The sequence below is a fragment of the Oryctolagus cuniculus genome, chromosome 8, assembly GCF_051225735.1.
Source record: "Oryctolagus cuniculus isolate XC-2025 breed Fujian yellow rabbit chromosome 8, ASM5122573v1, whole genome shotgun sequence".
NCBI classification, from domain to species: domain Eukaryota; kingdom Metazoa; phylum Chordata; class Mammalia; order Lagomorpha; family Leporidae; genus Oryctolagus; species Oryctolagus cuniculus.
The window spans coordinates 84,290,706-84,307,020 of NC_142874.1; the positions used below are offsets into that span (position 1 = coordinate 84,290,706).

Here is a 16,315-nt window from a genome sequence, read left to right on the forward strand (position 1 = left end):
TCTACTCGTTCACTCCCCAAATGGCTGCAACAGCCAGGGCTGGGCCAGACTGAAGTCAGGAGCCTCATCCGGATCCTCCATATGAGTGTAGGGGCCTAAGCACTTGGGCCATCTTCCGCTGATTTCCCAGGTGCATTAGCAAGGAGCTGGATCAGAAGAGGAGCAGTCAGGACTTGGACTGTGACAAAATGGGATGCTGGCACTGCAGGTGGTGGCTTTACCTGCTACACCACAGTGCTGACCCCACAACATAGTAGTTTGAATATGTTTACAGATCTAATGTACAACATGATTAAATCCAATAAAGTTCTGCCAGAGATTTTTAGTAAGTTAGATTTTAGCTGCTTTTGTCAAACACAAATAAAGAACTCTGCTTTACTCTGTAACCATTTTGCTATCTAAATGTATCCTACAATATCATGTTCTAAATCTCAAATATGTACAATAAAATTTATGTTTAATATTTTTTAAGATTTATCTATTTGAAAGGTAGAGTCATAAAGAGACAGAGATAGAGATAGATAAATAGATAGATAGATAGATGATAGATAAAGTCTTCCATTCACTGGTTCACTTCCCAAATGACTGCAAGGGCTGGAGCTGGGTCAATCTGAAGCCAGGAGCCAGGAGATTTATCCTGCTCTCCTACGTGGGTACAGGGCCATCTTCTACTACCTTCCCAGGCCATAGCAGAGAGCTGGATGGGAAGTGGAGCAGCCGGGACTCAAACTGGCACCATATGGGATGCTGGTGCAGCAGGCAGTGGCTTTACCTGCTACACCACAGCACCAGCCCTTAAAATTTATTTTTAAAAAGTAATAAGGGAATATGATAGGTGCTCAAAAGTCCAATTTGATGCTGAGGTTTTCACAACACTGTGAACACGTGTCTTCCACACTGGAGACAGTTTCTGCTTGAAATCCTGAGTTCGCAGGTCAAAACTTTTCACATTGATACTGAGTGACAGAGCAGTCAAGGTCGAGGGAATGAGTGTGTCTTGGCCCCTGGGGCCTCGGGAAAGGGTCAGCTAGGAGATGGGCATCTCTCTGTCTTGTGCTTTTATTATTTCCTATGCATGCTGATGCTCTGCTCCTACACACGCTTAACATACACATTGTTCAGCAGCACAAAAATTCACCTGGGATATAAATGAAAACCCTAAGAATACCATTTCGTAAGGGAAGCAGATTCCTCATCAGTGATATTAAGATATTAATGCCCATGGAGGACAACTGGGCAACCTGCAGGTGAGTTGCTTTTTCTTTTTTAAAAAAAAGATTTATTTATTTATTTGAAAGTCAGAGTTACACAGAGAGAGGAGAGGCAGAGAGAGAGAGAGGTCTTCCATCTGTTGGTTCACTCCCCAGATGGCCACAACGACTGGAGCTGTGCCGATCCCAAGCCAGGAGCCAGGAGTTTCCTCCGGGTCTCCCACGCCGGTGCAGGGGCCCAAGGACTTGGGCCATCTTCTACTGCTTTCCCAGGCCTTAGCAGAGAGCTAGATGGGAACAGGAGCAGCTGGGACTAGAACCGGCGCCCATATGGGATGCTGGCGCTTCAAGCCAGGGTGTTAACCCACTGCGCCACAGTGCCAGCCCCGGTGAATTACTTTTAAGTTGTTAGTAATATATTTCTATACATATGTGTATTTGTACTAATGAACTAGCTGTTAGGAAATTGCATTTACTCCTCATTATCTGTGTTAATAGAAAAAAAAGATGCATGGGAAATATCTAAGAATGAAAACTTCCTTGGGGTAGGGTAAACATTCAGCCCTGTGGTTTAGAGGCCATTTAGAATGCCTGTACCCTATACTGGAGTGCCTGGGTTGAGTCCTGACTCCTCTTCCTACCCAGCTTCCTGCTAATGCACATCCTGGGAGGGAGCAGATGACGGCTCAGTGCTAGAGTCCCACCCAGGTGGGAGACCCAGTTTGAGTTCCAGGCTACTGGCTTTGGTCTGGCCCAGCTCTGGCCATTGAAGGCACTGGGGAAGTAAGCCAGCAGATGGAAGATCTGTCTCATATCTGTGTGTGTGTGTGTGTGTGTGTGTGTGACTGTCTTTCTCTGGCTTTCCAGCAAATTGACAACAACTAAAAATTTAAAAATGAAAAAAAAAAATTCCCCTTTAAAAATTTAAGATTTACATTACAAAAGGAATACCTGGACCCTCTTCAACTATGCCACTGATATGCTTGGGTCCAAACTACAGAGAGGAGGCCTCCAGAAAGGTGAAGGCCCCAGTAGCCACCTTTTCCCATCATGATGAGCCTTCACCTGTCAGAGACATCATGGCAACCAGTAGACCATGACTGAGTTTTAGTGTCACTCAAAGACCTATGTATTAAAGGCTTGGCCCCAGCATGGTACCATTATGAGAAGGCAGAGATTTGATCCATTTGTGGTATTTAGGAAGTGGATCTAGTGGAGGTCCTTGGGCCTTCAGACAAGCAGCCAATTGACTATCATGAAAGGTTTAACACCTTGTAGTATGGACTTAGAACAGTGAATTCCAATTAAACTCTTAAAGACTATCTTTTTAGTCTGTGCTAGGCTAGATAACCTAAAGAAAAGAAAATTCCCCAAATCTTTTTATTCTATGGAACTGCTGAAGAATATTTCCATTTGCTCACAGTACTAAGAATAATTGGGTCAGCTTGAGTAATTGTTCTATTGTAAAGAATCCTATGAATCAAGTCTCCACGATTAGAACAATTAGAGGCAAATCTGTGATTTTCCTTCCAGAAAATATTTAGTTTTACATAATACACATTTCTAACCTTAATGGCCTCCTTATCATCTTGCTTTTTGTATTAGCCAGCTTTTTGTTACTATACCAAGTGCCTGAGAGAATCTACTTATGAAGGAAGGTTTATTTTGGCTCACAGTTTTGGAGGTTCACAGTCTAAGATTGGGCAGCCCCACTAGTTCAGTATGTCATGAGGGTGGTAGATGTTGGGATGCATAGAGAGGAAGGAGACATGACAAGCCTGGAAGCAGAGAGAGAGCAACTGGGCCCAACTCAGGCTTATATAACCAAGTATCTCATGAGAACTACTTTTTAAGGGCGTGGCCCCATAGACCCAAGGACCTCCAAAACAAACTGTAGCATATCCAAAACAAACCATAGCATGCTTACTTTTTTCTTTTCTTACTTATTCTAACTATCGGCCGGCGCCGCGGCTCACTAGGCTAATCCTCCGCCTAGCGGCGCCGGCACACCGGGTTCTAGTCCCGGTCGGGGTGCCGGATTCTGTCCCGGTTGCCCCTCTTCCAGGCCAGCCCTCTGCTGTGGCCAGGGAGTGCAGTGGAGGATGGCCCAGGTGCTTGGGCCCTGCACCCCATGGGAGACCAGGAAAAGCACCTGGCTCCTGGCTCCTGCCATCGGGTCAGCGCGGTGCGCCGGCCGCAGCGCGCCAGCCGCGGCGGCCATTGGAGGGTGAACCAACGGCAAAGGAAGACCTTTCTCTCTGTCTCTCTCTCTCACTGTCCACTCTGCCTGTCAAAAAAAAACAAAACAAAACAAAACAAAACAAAACAAAAAAAAACAAACAAAAAAAAACTTATTCTAACTATCATACTGTATTTTGTTTATATTTTTGTTGGATTTTATGCTTTATTTATAACAAGATATAAAAAGAATTGGAGAAGGAAGGGGATAGGGAGGGAGGGAGGAAGAAAAAGAGGAAAGAGAAGGGAAGGAAGGAAGGAAGGAAAGAAGGAAGGAAAGAGGGAGTAGGAGGGGAGGGAGACCAAGTAGGCTCAAAGACATGCAGACCACCACTTTGAAAAGTCACTTCAGCCTCCTCTTAGATTAAGGGCATCTCAAAAGAGAAAAGGGTGGCACTGTGGAAAAACTACTAGGCCTGATGTCAGAAGCCTGAGTTCTTTTCCATCCCTGACACTAATTCACTGGGTCATCCTAATGTATTAAGTGGTGTTCTCCAGAGAAAGAGAACCAACAGGAAACAAAGTGAGGCATTGTAGGATGTTGGTTCACATGATTATGGAGGCGGAGAAATCCCACGAACTCAATGTGCAAGTAGCAAACCTATGATGGCTGGTGTTCTATTTCAAAGGCCCAAGAGCCAGAGAGCTGGCAGTGGAGATTCCAGCTGACTCTGAAGTCTTGAGCACCAGGAACACTGAGGGCAGGAGAAAAATCAATGTCCCAACTCAAGTATTCTCACAGTGAATTCAAATCCTTTGTTTTATTCAGCCCCTCCATGGAGTATGTGATGCCCCCTCATAGCAAGGAGGGCCATGTGCTTTCTGTCAGCTCTCCAGTTAAATGTCTTCCCAGACACGTCTTATAATAATGCTTGACTATATCTGGACACCCCATGGCCCAGTTGATGCATGAAATGAACCATCACAAGGGGCAAAACCCTTGGCCTTTCCAAGCCTCATTGAAAAATGCGGATATTGGGCAATGTGGTCAGTGAGGTCTCCTGCAGCTTGAAGTGTTTGATTCTCAGCAGGCAGGAGAGGAAGGAAGAAGAGGACGTGCACACACTGGCCATGGCGGCCTGCCTGCTTCTGCTGCGTGTGCTTTAGGTGTGACTGGCTCTCACAGGAGCAGATTATTCTCAGTCAGTGCAACTTCCAGCCTTGAGTCTCTCCCAGATAGACTACCTGGGGAACTCTGTGTTTACTTATGTATCTTTTTTTTTTTTTTTTTTTGACAGGCAGAGTGGACAGTGAGAGAGAGAGAGAGACAGAGAGAAAGGTCTTCCTTTTTCCGTTGTTTCACCCCTCAATGGCTGCTGTGGCCAGTGCACTGCGCTGATCCGAAGGCAGGAGCCAGGTGCTTCCTCCTGGTCTCCCATGGGGTGCAGGGCCCAAGCACTTGGGCCATCCTCCACTGCACTCCCGGGCCACAGCAGAGAGCTGGACTGGAAGAGGAGCAACCAGGACAGAATCTGGCGCCCCAACCGGGACTACTTACATATCTTTAGAACAAGCTTTGGAAGAGATGGCCCTTACAAGTCTAATGATTTATGAGGCACCATGTATTTGATGGCATTTTCTAATCATTTTGAATTTTGAAAATTGGAGTTTCAATCAGCATGGAGAAAAAGAAGATGGGATTATTTGAAATAAGTATGGGTAGGAGATTAGGTGTCAGCAAGAGAGGCAGCATGGACTTAAAAAGGGAAAGTGATATTGAATGAAAAACTTTTCAAAGCCAGAGAAAAGATCTGAAGATAAAGTAAACAGGTGACATAAAGAATTTAGTTTACAACATCAATAGGAAAGAAAATGAGAAATATATACTCATTTCTTGCTATATCAGTGGGGACATTTGCAGTTCTTGCCTCATTTGGAACTCACTATTTCCTTTAGGGAAATTTGGAGAATTGCTTTATCACATATAAACCCTGTCAATCACAGGGCAGTCTTCCCTCCCCTTCTTTCCAGATCCAAAGGGACGGAGTGGGCATTTGACCCAACTGGGGCGATCTCAGTACCCCAACCCCTGCCCTGAGTTATTCTTCTCGAGGTGAACACACGACCCAAACAGAGTCAAGCAATGTGACCGTTCTTCAAGAGAGAAGCACAGGTGAGCTGGTTCCGTTGACCTGTGCATGCTGGACAGTTCCTTTCTGTTTAGACACACACTGTTTGGTGTTTCTCCATACCCTGCCCAGGTCTCTCAAACACTTTAAGCTAAGTGAAATGATTCTCTCCGTTTTCTTTTTCTTTCTTTGTTCCTTTTTTTTTTTTTAAGATTTATTTCTTCATTTGAAAGGCAGAGTTATTGGGGGGGGGGAGATTTTCTATCCACTGGTTCACTCCCCAAATGGCCACAACAACCAGGGCTGGACCAGGCTGAAGCCAGGAGCCAGGAGCTTCTTCTGGGTCTCCCATGTTGCTGCAAGCGCCCAAACACTTGATCCATCTTCTGCTGCTTTCCCAGGCACATTAGCAGAGAGCTGGATCAGAAGTATAGCAGCCAGGATTTGAACTGGCACCCAAATGGGATGCTGGCATTGCAGAGTTCTAATCTCTTAGGAAATAGAAATCAGGTGCTATCCATGTGTCAGGATCAATAATGTCTTACACACTGTAAGTGCTTTATCAAGGCTGACCCCGTGTTGATTACACTGCTAACAATGCAGTCAGGAGTTTTATCCATCCAGATCTACAATACGGGTGGCAGGGACCTACATACCTGAACCATCACCTGCTGCCTCTCAGGATACGTGTTTGCAGGAAGCTGGATTGGTAACAGAGACAGAACCTATGTACTCTGATATGGGATGTAGGCATCCCAAGCGGAGGCTTTACCCACTGCACCACAACACCTGCTCTCAAATCAGGAATTTAAAAACTGGTCCATGGACCCAGGGATTTTGAATTTGTTGCAAGGGGTTCCTAAAACTATATGCTTATTATAGACTGAGTGTAGCATGTATCATAAATACATGCACTGCTATCTTTTACCTGTGTGAAGGTGGTGTTGTAATGAATAAACCATCCCTGTGCCACCTGGTGCCGAATGCCTAGTGGCTATCTACTATGCAGAGCGGGGAGACCAGCCTTTGGAGTCCAACAGACAGAGATTAGAGACTTAAAATGGCTATTTAATAAATCGGGCAAAGTCCTCACACTTTTCAAGCTCACCTTCCCTATCTCACGGAGTTGTTACAGAGATTAAATGAGGGGCAGGCATTTGGCCCATTGGTTAAGATGACACTTTGGACTCCTGCCTCCCATATCAACTCACCAGGTTCAAGTCCCATCTCCTATGCCACCAATTCCAGTTTCCCGCTAATGTGCATCCTGGAATCAGTAGGTTATGGCTCAAGTACCTAAGGAAGACTCAGACTGAGTTCCAGGCTCCTGGCTTTTGCCTGACCCAGTCTCAGCTGTTACAGGCATTTAGGGAATGAGCCAATGGATAGAAGATCTCTGCCTGTCTATCTCTCTGCCTTTTAAACAAAATGAAAATAAACAAATAAAACAATTTGTTTAAAGATTAAATGAGATAATGCATATAAAGTCAAACACAATGTTTGGCTTATAGCAGACACTCAATAACTGATATCTGTTATGCTTTCTGTCAACAAGTACTTTCTTTATCAAGAAATTCTTTATCAAGTCCCATATGGGAATCTATTTGGAACTTTTAAATTTTTTTTTAGGATCTATTTATTTGAAAGGCAGAGATACAGAGAGAAGGGGAGAGAGAAAGAAACAGTGAGAGATCTTCCATCCTCTGGTTCACTTCCCAAATGGCCACAATTGGTGCAGGTGCCCAAGTACTTGGGCAATCTTCAGCTGTTTTCCCAGGTATATTAGTACAGACCTAGATTGAAAGTGGAGCCACTGAGACTTAAACCAGTGCCCATATGAGATGCTGAGACCGCAGGTAGAGACTTAAACTTCTATGCCACAGCACCAGCTCCGGTAAAAATTTCTTATCTGTTTACATATTCTTTCCACATATTTAGGACATTAATCATCTATCATGTATGTTATAAATACCTTACTCTCTAGCAAAATTTTTGTAGCCTCCAGTATGCCCACTTTGTAGATATCACAGGTCCAGAATCAGAATCAGATGTAGCAACTAGGTCACGGTAAAAGAGACATTTTTTTATTCCCATGTAAACTAAAAGGAAAACGCTTTACAAATATCCAAATATCCTGAGAAAAAGTGGAAATGATAAAGCGGGAAAGAAGTTGGACTGTGTTCACTGGAGTCATCCTCTTCAATGGTCTAAAGTTAAGAGGACTCTTTTTGGCTTAAAATGGACAGTCAGGCAAGGGAGAGACAGCAGGGGACACAAGTATGGTGGTTAAAGGTGTGTGTCCAGATTCCAACTTTCCAAGAGCTGGGAGATCTTGGGCAGACAACTTAGCACCTGTGTATGCCAGCTCCTCATCTGTAATTTGGGATGATAACAGAATAATGGGTAAGCAGATAACAATCTGGAAGGAAGGCTGCTGGGGAACTACGGCCAGAGCACTGGTTGAAAATTGTCCCTTCTGGGTGTGGCATAGAGGGTAAAGCTGCTGCTGCAGTGCCAGCATCCTACATGGGCACCAGTTTGAGACCTGGTTGTTCTACTTCCCATCCAGCTCTCTGCTGTGGCCTGGGAAAGCAACAGAAGATGGCCCAAGCCCTTGGGCCCCTGCACACATGTGGGAGACCTGGAAGAGGTTCCTGGCTCCTGGCTTCAGATCGGCCTGGCTCTGGCCATTGCTGCCATTTGGGGAGTGAACCTGTGGATGGAGGATCTCTCTCTCTCTCTCTCTGCCTCTCTGTAACTCTGCCTTCCATATAAATAAATCTTTAAAAAAGTGTTCCTTCCAAAATATTCATGTCCCCTGGAATCTCAGATTTTGACCTTATTTGGAATAAAACTCTTTGCAGTTGACATTAAGGTAAGGATCAAGATGAGACAGTACTAGAGTAAGGTGGACCCTAAATCCAATGAGAGTGATAAGAGAGAGAAAAGCAGAAGACACAGAGGTACAGAAAAGCTGGTGATGTGAGAGATGGATGTGACATTTCGACAAGCCAAGGAATGCCGCACATTGGTGGCAACCACTGGAAGCTGGTGAATAGAAATGAGCAGAGTCTCTAGAAGGAACCAACTCAGCTGCTACCTTGATTTCGGACTTCGAGACTCCAGAGAGTGAGAGGTTAAAAAAAAATTGTTATTTTAAGCCATGGAGTTTATGTTGTAAAAGTTGTCGAGATGAAAATAGAGTCGCTTGTGTCAACCCCTAACAGAAATAAATAAAGCTGGGAGGTCACGAAGGAAGGGCTGTCAGGCGTGCACATCTGTGTGATCACAACAATCACAAAGAGACTCTGGCAGGACAAAAGCCTTGCACAGAGGTCACCACAACCTTACACAGAAAACATATCTGTGAAGACACCTGTTCAAAGACTGGACGGCCAACTTTAGCAATGATCCTTGTATCCAAGGACAGTTGTTTGAAAACAATGTAGGTGGGGCTGGCGCTGTGGCGCAGTGGGTTAAAGCCCTGGCCTGAAGCACCGGCATCCCATATGGGCACTGGTTCTAGTCTTGGTTGCTCCTCTTCCGATTCAGCTCTCTGCTATGGTTTGGGAAAGCAGTAGAAGATGGCCCAAGTCCTTGGGCCCCTGCACCCGTGTGGGAGACCTGGAAGAAGCTCCTGGCTCCTGGCTTCAGATTGGTGCAGCTCCAGCCATTGTAGCCATCTGGGGAGTGAACCAACGGAAGGAAGACCTTTCTCTCTGTCTACTTCTCTCTGTAACTCTGTCTTTCAAATAAATAAATTAAATCTTAAAAAGAAAGAAAGAAAGAAAGAAAGAAAGCAAGCAATGTAGGGCCAGCGCCGTGGCTCACTTGGTTAATCCTCTGCCTGCAGTGCTGGCACCCCATATGGGCACCAGTTCTAGTCCTGGTTGCTCCTCTTCCAGGCCAGCTCTCTGCTGTGGCCCAGGAAGGCAGTGGAGGGTGGCCCAAGTGCTTGGGCCCTGCATCTGCATGGGAGACCAGAAGGAAGCACCTGGCTCCTGGCTTCGGATTGGTGCAGCACGCCGGCTGTAGCAGCCATTTAGGGAGTGAACCAACGGAAGGAAGACCTTTCTCTCTCTCACTGTCTACACCTCTGTCAAATAAAAAAAAAATAATTAAGAAAAAGGAAACAATGTAGGTAACCATCCTCATTTTATCGCTAAAAACCCTAGTCTTCCTTTGCTTCCCTGAATATGCCATAGTTTACTGCTTATTATGTTAACATAGTTGCCTGTGGCTTGGGTGTTCGGCATTCCCAGTGAAAGCACTGTCTTGGAGAGTCTCTGTTGTTACAGAGGTTGACATCAGTAATTTGTCACAACAGGCCTAAGTAACTAATACAATCAGTAAGTCATCGGTGCAGCTCCTAAGGAAATCTTTAATCCACATGGGAGAGGATGAGTTAAAGACCTTGATAGCTGAGCTAAGGTCTGTAAGAACTGCCGTAACAAGCACTTGCAGAGTTTAAGAGATGAGACAGAAGTCCTCCCTATGAACAGGAAAGGCCTTAAACGGGAGGAGCTTGTAAGAACCAAAGAGTGAACTGAATTTCACAGGCAAAATGGGGGGGTTGGTGGGAAAGCATTTGGTGTAGTGGTTAAAATGCCTTTTGGGGATGCCTGCATTCCACATCTAAGTGCCTGGGTTCAAGTCCTGCTATACTCCCAATTCCAGTTTCTTGCTACTGTGTATATCGGGAGGCAGCAGATGATGGCTCAAGTATTTGAGAAAGCCCGATAGAGTTCTGAGTTTCTGCTTGTAGGCTTGCCCAGCGAGGGATGCTTTAGGCATTTGGGCAATGAACCTGCAGATAAGATCCCCCCAACACACACACACACACACCCTCTCACACAAATAAATATACTTATTTTAAGTAAGCAGTGGATAGAAGGGAGGGAAGAGTCTTGCAAGCCCAGAGATCCACTAAAGAAAAGCAGCAGGGGTGGCAAAGCTTAAGATGTTCAGAGAAGGGGCCAGCTCTGTGGTGCAGCGGTGCCAGCATTTCATATGGTATGAGTTTGAGTCCCAGCTGCTCCACTGCCTATCCAGCTCCCTGCTAATGCACCTGGGAAAGCAGTGAAAGATGGCCCAAGTACTTAGGACCCTGCACCCATGTGGGAGACTCTGAAGAAGCTCCTGGCTCATGGCTTCAGCCTGGCCCAACGCTGGCCATTGAGACCATCTGGGGAGTGAACCAGCGGATGGAAGATGTTCTCTCTGTCGTTCCTGTCTCTCTTTCCCCCCGTAACGCTATTTTTCAAATAAATAAATAAATTTTTAAAAATGTTCAAAGTCAAGAGCTCCAGCTTGCTTGGTGTCTGCCTAAGAAAAGAAACCTAGAGGGGCCGGCACTGTGGTACAGTGGGTTAACGCCCTGGCCTGAAGTGCCGGCATCCCATATGGGCGCTGGTTCTAGTCTTGGCGGCTCCACTTCCAATCTAGCTCTCTGCTATGGCTTGGGATAGCAGTAGAAGATGACCTAAGTCCTTGGGCCCCTGCACCCACATGGGAGACCCAGAAGAGGCTCCTGACTCCTAGCTTCGGATCTGCTCAGCTCCGGCCGTTGCAGCCATCTGAGGAGTGAACCAGCGGATGGAAAACCTCTCTCTCTGTCTCTACCTCTCTCTGTAACTCTCACAAACAAATAAAATAAATCTTTTAAAAAAAAGAAACCTAGAAAAGCAAGTCAGAAAGGTCCCCCAAACAATGTGCATGCGTTTAACATGTTTGTATGCCAGAGAAATCCTGAGTTGGTATCAAGATCATTCAGACTAGTACTGCTATTTTTTTAGAAAAGGGAATGAAAGGATCAGTTTTCTTTCTCCAAGGTCAGATACCTAAGTCTGTCACAGAGCCAGGACTAAAATCTAGATCTCCTATTTGGCAGTAATCTTTAAAGGAAAGTTTCCCATCTATCAAATACTTTTTCCTCTGACCTAAATTTCAAAAATGTTGCTGCTAAATATGAATTAACTGTATTTCTTGAGCCCTAGTTATTTTTATTCAATATTAGCTACATATCTGGTTATGGCTTAGAAACACATACAATAAGCCTTTTCATAAAAATTCTGAGTGGTGTCGCTGGACATTCTCCCAACTTTCCCTTCCCTCCTTCCAAACCTTAGTGTATGTCCTGTAATTTTAAATAACTCTAGAAAAATAACCATTTAAAAGGTTTGATTTCCAATATTAGAGTACTTATTAAGCTTTTCAATATATGCAGCTTTCAAAAGAAACATGATTCATTATCTTCCTAAGATAATTCATTTTTAAATGAAATACAGGTATGCTGTGAGAAAATTCAAATACCACAGAAAAATCAACAGTGTAAACAGTAAGAGGAAGCTTCCCAAAGTGTGTTCCCAGATCTTTCCCCACATAGGAGGGAACCTCAAGAACTCCACAGAAAATGGGCATAATCTTTTCATTCCATCTGCACACAGATTTTTTGAAGACTATCTCCCCACACCCCATCCAGGACTAGAGCTTAAAACTAGGACTTAAAACAGTAGAAAATGAAATTAAATGGGAAAAATAAAAATTATAAACTTTTCAAAAAGATTATTTACTTTTGGATAGTGTAGATTCTAATTATAACTTTTTAAAAGATTTCTTTATTTATTTGAAAGGCAGAGTTACAGAGAGGCAGAGGCAGAGAGAGAGAGAGAGAGAGAGAGAGGTCTTCCATCTGCTGGTCCACTCCCCAAATGGACGTAACAATGGGAACTGGGCTGATTTGAAGCCAGGAACCAGGAGCTTCTTCCAGGTCTCCCACATGGGTACAGGGGCCCAAGCACTTGGGCCATCTTCTACTGCCTTCCCAGGCCATGGCAGGGAGCTCTTTCAGAAGTGGAGCAGCCAGGACTCGAACCAGAGCCCATGTGAGATACTGGCACGGCAGGCAGCGGCTTTACCCCCTACGCCACAGCGCCAAACCCAAAATCATAAACTTTATTTAGCAGCATAAACTCCATCAAGCTCTAGACATTTTTGTAAGTGATGATGGCAGCCACTGGGTATATCCCTGAAGAACTGATGGTCCTGGTAATGTAACCATGTTACCTCAGTCCTTTTTATACTATTAACTAAAGGAAAATGGGTGCCCTTCAAAGATATTTTTAAGATTAGGAAACTAAAAAGAAGTCAGAAGGAGCCAGCTGGCCCAATGATTAGATGCCTGATGAGATCCCAGTGAAACTCTCCCCATATCGCCCTTGCTTAGGAAAGATGAGGAACACGGTCATGGTGGAGAAGGACTCTCTTGAAGATTTCTGGGGAAGAGTTTCTGCTCAATCTTTGACTTACTTTCTCAAAGCACTCCCATGGGAAGCAGATGTTATTGTCCTTTGGCCCTCTAGAAAATCAACAGGTCAAATGCTTGAGCATCTTCCAAAAAACCATTGCTGTGACCTTTGCTCCTGGCAGGTCTCCTTTGGCTTTGACTACATCACTTCCACTTCTGGGTAGCTGTTGCCTTAACTGTCCTTTGCCTTCAGGATTGTACTGATAAAGGCCTGTTTCATCTCCTATCACAATGCTTCAAAGACTTGCTTCAGGATCTTGGTCCCAGTTGTTGAAAATTTCCATTGAAAGCTCTGCTCTTATCTGTAGCCAAGCTAGGCACCCATGGAGCAAACACTTTGTTCGATATTAAGTTTTCAGTGAGAACTATGTAAGTCGAACCAACTGAGATGTCTATAGTCTTGGTTATAATTTCTATTATGAACTCTGGGTCCTTATCAAATAGGGAGTGGAAAAGATTGATTTTATTTATTTATTTTTATTTTTTAATAGATTTATTTTATTTACTTGAAAGAGTTACATAGCAAGGTACAGCCAGAGAGAGAGAGAGAGAGAGATCTTCCATCCGCTGGTTCACTCCCCAAATGACCACAATGGCTAGAGCTAAGCTGATCTGAAGCCCTGAGCCAGGAGCTTCTTCTGGGTCTCCCACATGGGTGCAGGGGCCCAAGGACTTGGGCCATCTTGTACTGCTTCCCCAGGCTAGAGGGGAGCTGGATGGGAAGTGGAGCAGCCGGGTCTTGAACTGGTGCCCATATGGGATACCAGCATTGCAGGTGGTGGCTTTTACACTCTATACCACAGTGCTGGCTCCACAAGATTTACCGCCCCCCCCCCCCCCATAAATTGATGTGAATGGTTTGCTGCTACAGGCTCCATCTTCAGCATTGTCTCTTTTTTGATCATCTTAAAGCAATCTTATTTATTCAAGAAGCACAGAGACAGACAGAAGTTCCCATTTTCTGGTTTACTCCTTAAGTTCTTTTTATTTATTTATTTATTTATTTGACATGTAGAGTTATAGACAGTGAGAGAGAGAGAGGCAGAGAGAAAGGTCTTCCTTCTGTTGGTTCACCCCCAAAATGGCCACTATGGCTGGCGCGCTGCACCAATCCAAAGCCAGGAGCCAGGTGCTTCCTCCTGGTCTCCATGCAGGTGCAGGGGCCCAAGCACTTGGGCCATCCTCCACTGCCTTCCTGGGCCACAGCAGAGAGCTAGACTGGAAGAGGAGTAACTGGGACTAGAATCAGCTCCCATATGGGATGCCGGTGCCGCAGGCGAAGGATTAACCAAGGGATCCACAGCACTAGCCGGTTTACTCCTTAAATTCTTGCAATGGCCCAGGCCATGGAAAAAATCCAGGAGACAAAAACTCAATTCAGATCTCCCACTTAGGTAACAAGGATCCCGCCATCACCTATTGCATGTCTTTGTTGTTGTTGTTGTTGTTTTTTGACAGGCAGAGTGGACAGTGAGAGAGAGAAAGACAGAGAGAAAGGTCTTCCTTTTGCCGTTGGTTCACCCTCCAATGGCCGCCGCGGCTGGTGCGCTGCGGCCGGCGCATTGTGCTGATCCGAAGCCAGGAGCCAGGTGCTTTTTTCCTGGTCTCCCATACGGGTGCAGGGCCCAAGCACCTGGGCCATCCTCCACTGCACTCCCTGGCCACAGCAGAGAGCTGGCCTGGAAGAGGGGCAACCGGGACAGAATCCGGCACCCTTACCGGGACTAGAACCCGGTGTGCCGGCACCGCAAGGCGGAGGGTTAGCCTATTGAGCCGCGGCGCCGTCCCTATTGCATGTCTTAGCAGGAAGCTAGAGTCATAAGCCAGAGTCAGTGTTTGAATCCTGACACTCGGATATGAGCACAGACACCTTAACCATTATGCCAAATACCCATGCTAATCCCTTCTAAAAGTGAGTTATCCATGTATGAATGGTTGGTTTCTTTTAATAAAGCATTACTAATTTCTTAACTCTTCAACCAGAACTTCTTCCTAAATGTTGTTTGCTCTTGCTTCAATGTTAGCAGAATTCTTGCTGTTCTAATAGGAACTCTGTTCTTAGTGCCTCAAACTGGATTCAGACATGTTATAACAAGTTAGTATGAGTTTACTTTGGTGCAAAAAAAATTGAAAACTATGTATAGCTTCTTTCATTTTTTCATGAACTTTTTTTTTAATATTTATTTCAGTTAATTGAGAGGCAGACTTACAGACAGAGGGAGAGACAGAGAGAGGTCTTCCATCCGCTGGTGCACTCCCCAAATGGTTGCAACGGCCAGAGCTGAGCCAATCCAAAGCCAGGAACCAGGAGCTTCTTCAGGGTCTCCCATGTGGGTGCAGGGGCTCAAGCACTTAGGTCATCTTCCACTGCTTTCTCAGGCCATTAGCAGGGAGCTGGATTGGAAGTGGAACAGCCAGGACTTGAAGAGGCACCCTAATACAGGATGCCAGCACCGCAGGTGGAGGCTTAACCTACTATGACCTACTATGCCAAAGCACCAGCCCATCCATGAGCTTTTTTTTTTTTTTTTTTTTTTAACAGGCAGAGTGGACAGTGAGAGAGAGAAAGGTCTTCCTTTGCCGTTGGTTCACCCTCCAATGGCCACCGCAGCCAGTGCGCTGCGGCCGGTGCACTGCGCTGATCCGAAGCCAGGAGCCAGGTGCTTCTCCTGGTCTCCCATGCGGGTACAGGGCCCAAGCACTTGGGCCATCCTCCACTGCATTCCCTGGCCACAGCAGAGAGCTGGCCTGGAAGAGGGGCAACCGGGACAGAATCCAGCGCCCCGACCGGGACTAGAACCTGGTGTGCCGGCGCTGCTAGGCAGAGGATTAGCCTATTGAGCCGCGGCTCCGGCCTCCATGAGCTTTTTGAATATCATTCATATACATCACACAAATCTTTGTTTTTAAAAAATTATTATGTACCAGAGCAGGCACTGTTGTGCAGCGGGTTAAAGCCCTGGCCTGAAATGCCAGCATCCCATATGGGCGCCAGATCGAGTTCCGGATGCTTCTCTTCCTATCCAGCTCTCCGCTGTGGCCTGGAATAGCAGTGGAAGATGGTCCATGTCCTTGGGCTCCTGCACCTGTGTGGGAGACCCAGAAGAAGCTCCTGGCTCCGGCCATTGTGGCCATCTGGGGAGTGAACCAGCAGATGGAAGACCTCTCTCTCTGTCTATCTCTCTCTGTAACTCTGTCTTTCAAATAATAAATAAAATAAATCTTTAAAAAATATTATGCACAGCATAGATGTCATTTACATATAACACTATACATAATGTTCTGTGCCTTGCCTTTTCATTTTCCTTCATACATATCAGGAATTCCTTTGATATTGTGATCTATAGAACAAAAATCCCAAAATATTCTGATATAAAATTATTCCATCATATGTTTCCAGGTTTTTTTGTTGCTGCTACCAAGGGTGCTATGTATCTTACACAAACATCCATAATGTCTTTGATGATATATCTATAAATTCCTAGCAGTGG

General features: G+C 45.3%; 1 long non-coding RNA gene across 1 annotated transcript in view; it reads right to left on the bottom strand.

Moving 5' to 3' along the window:
• Positions 1-16,315, bottom strand: part of LOC149125071 (uncharacterized) — a 37,435-nt gene that overhangs the window by 18,974 nt on the left and 2,146 nt on the right. The window contains exon 2 of the long non-coding RNA XR_016212036.1: positions 15,035-15,218. This is a non-coding gene — a long non-coding RNA (uncharacterized LOC149125071). The remainder of the gene's footprint in view (positions 1-15,034; positions 15,219-16,315) is intronic.